Source organism: Furipterus horrens, unplaced genomic scaffold, assembly GCF_987537825.1.
Source record: "Furipterus horrens unplaced genomic scaffold, mFurHor1.1.pri manual_scaffold_5, whole genome shotgun sequence".
In the NCBI taxonomy this organism is placed as follows: domain Eukaryota; kingdom Metazoa; phylum Chordata; class Mammalia; order Chiroptera; family Furipteridae; genus Furipterus; species Furipterus horrens.
The window spans coordinates 56,030,366-56,033,475 of NW_028327175.1; the positions used below are offsets into that span (position 1 = coordinate 56,030,366).

The following is a 3,110-nucleotide window of genomic DNA, read 5'->3' on the forward strand; positions in this document are numbered from 1 at the left end:
CCTGCTGATAAATGTTTATATAATAGGTAAAAATGTGTGACATAGTTTGCTTGAAGCTGGCTTTTTCTCATTAAAACCTGATTTGAAGACATTGAACAGTATCTAAATATCACACACTTCAGTCTTCTTGAGAGACTTCTGTATTAACTAAAAAGAATCTAAGAGTTAATCAGAACTCAATTGGCTTGAGTTGGTTTGCAACAAATAACGAATGCTATTATATTAAAATATTCAGCCCTCATCACATTTTCTCCCTTACCTAATCTTTCCTATAACATATGTAATAATTTCTGGTCAAATCAATATTTGGTGTTTTTCTTAATATAATTGCAAAAATACTATTCATTCCCGAGATAGTATATTATGACTATGTTTCTTTCATTGGTTAATTTTTCATTCCTCTGGCATCAGTACCTCATTTTCTCATTTGTTTCATTTTCTCTATTATTTCTTACAGCACCCTTCAATGGTTTTAATGAAATTTTCCAGCTATTAAATTTATCACATAATCTATCAGCTGCAAATTTTTCCTCTAAAAACCACCTTTCTATTCCAGTCTTGACTGGTTGCTCTTTGTATACCTGCTGCTTTCCTGAGATTTCATTAATACAAACTCTTCCTGTCCCTTCTGTGTGACCCCTTTTTCCTCGGCCATTTTCTTTTTACCTTATGGTTTATTTATATTCATAAGAATAGACCCTGCTACTTTCCTAAAAAATAATGTATGTGAGGCAAAAATTGTGAGTCCTTGAATATCTGAAATATGAATTGCTGGGTCATATGGTAGGTATATGTTTAACATTGAAGCAATTGTTTTTAAAAAAGAAGTATCATTTTATTTTCCTATCAGCAGTGTATATGAGTTCCAGTTCCTCTCTATCTTCACCAAACCTTTGTCTGGTCAGTCATTTTAATTTTAGCAATTCGACTAGATTTGTAGTATTTTCACATTGAAGTTTTAATTTGTACTTCTTGAATAGCTAATGAGGTTAGGAATCGTTTCATGTGCTTATTTGCCATGCATATGTTTTCTTTGGAAATATATCTGTTCAAATCTCTTGCCATGCTTTCTTTCAAGTTTTTTCTTATGTGTTTTGAGATTTCTTCATAAATTATGGATACAACTCTTTTAATATATGCATGATCTGCAAATATTTTCTCTCTGTGGCTTATCCTTTCATTCTCTTAACAATGCCTTTTAAAAACCATAATTCTAGATCCATTTTGAAGAGACAGGGGAGCGGGGGGGGGTTTGTCTGATTATGGGTCTCTGAACCAAGGAGCAGCGGAGTTTGAGAAGCCAGCAGCTCGGGGTTTTGCGGTATCGGCCCCCTCGGCCGAAGTTTGGGGCGGGGAGCATTGAGCGCACGGGGTGGGGATGATCCTGGTCTTTGGCTTCTCAACTCGATCCTCATTCCCCAGCGAACATGTCTCGGCCTGTCAGAAATAGGAAGGTCGTTAATTATTCACAGTTTCAGGAATCTGATGATGCTGATGAAGATTACGGAAGAGATTCGGGCTCTCCAGCTAAGAAAATTCGATCATCTCCTCGAGGAGCTAAAAATATGAGACGATCTGGAAAGAATTCACAGGAAGATAGTGAAGACTCAGAGGAAAAAGATGTGAAGACCAAGAAGGATGATTCTCAGGTAGCAGAGGACAGTGACGATGAAAAAGATCATAAAAATGTGCGCCAGCCACAGCAGGCGGCCTCTAAAGCAGCTTCTAAACAGAGAGAGATGCTCATGGAAGATGTGGGCAGTGAAGAAGAACAAGAAGAGGAGGACGAGGCACCGTTCCAGGAGAAAGATTTCGGCAGTGATGAAGATTTTCTAATGGAAGACGATGATGATAGTGACTACGGAAGTTCAAAAAAGAAAAACAAAAAGATGGTTAAGAAGTCCAAACCTGAGAGGAAAGAAAAGAAAATTCCCAAACCCAGGCTAAAGGCCACAGTGACGCCAAGTCCTGTGAAAGGCAAAGGGAAAGTGGGTCGCCCCACAGTTTCAAAGGCATGCAAGGAAAAGACTCCTTCTCCCAAGAAGAGGATGAGGAACCAGAGAGCCCTCCAGAAAAGAAAACATCTACCAGTCTGCACCTGAGAAGTCAGGACGAAGGGTCTGAGGATGAAGCCCAGTCTGGGGAGGATTAAAAGTGATGGTGGCTTGGGAGAGATTTTATTTAAAAAGAAAAAGAAAAAAAACACCTACGTAAGATAGAACATGGTTTTGACTATGGCTTGACTCATGGGCTTTCAATGCTTTTTTTCTTTTTGTTGAAAATAACATTTTCTCTCTTTAAAAAAAAATTTTTTTAATTAAGAAAACCATTGTATGTTTAATTTACCTTTTTGTCTATTGGTCTTTTCTTTGCCACCACCCTCTCTTCCCTCGCTCTTTCAATGAAAACCATGTGAAATTAATCACTGGATTGACCGCTTCATCTTTTTATTTTTCAATGGATGGTATACCACAAGTTGTAAAGCAATAAGATTTGAGATGAACACTATGGAAATGTTGCTTTTTGCTAAACAGTAGCAAGTTGAGCAGTAATCAAAAACATTAGAAGCGTTTTAGTTTTAAATGATTGATTCTTTCTCTACTTGGACTTTTAAAATAATCAATTGTCGTCTAATACAAGTTTATTTTTTACCTTGGGGGCAGGGCAAGGAGTAGGTTACCTGACCTAGTTTGAGGGTGTGGGTTTTTTTGTTTTTTTCATTTCATCACTTGTTATCTCAAAGAGATTCAGAGCCAGTGATCCTTTTATTCTGCTACAGTCTTTATGGAATTAAAACAAAAGACAAGAACCTCTAAAAATTAAATCATGCTTAATTTCCTATTGTATTCTCTAATGGTTCATGTTTTAAAATTTATGTGTATCCCGTTTCTTGGATAAAATTTTACCAAGGGTAAAAAAGAAAACACCTTGAATTTAAATGGCAAGCTCTATACAACACAGTGGATTTCTTCTCAAACTGACAATGTTTAGGTTTTAAGCAAGTAAAATACCAGTTAATGTGAAACTCATTCACAAAGACTTGAGAATTTTTCCTTCATGAAAACAGAAGTGAAATTCTTTTATGCCGTAAATGTGCATGCATTCAGATC

The 3,110-nt window shown here is 36.5% G+C and overlaps 1 pseudogene; it reads left to right on the top strand.

Moving 5' to 3' along the window:
• Window positions 1-1,419: 1,419 nt before the first annotated feature.
• Window positions 1,420-2,152, top strand: LOC150008658 (nuclear ubiquitous casein and cyclin-dependent kinase substrate 1 pseudogene; annotated as a pseudogene).
• The last annotated feature ends 958 nt before the right edge of the window (window positions 2,153-3,110 follow it).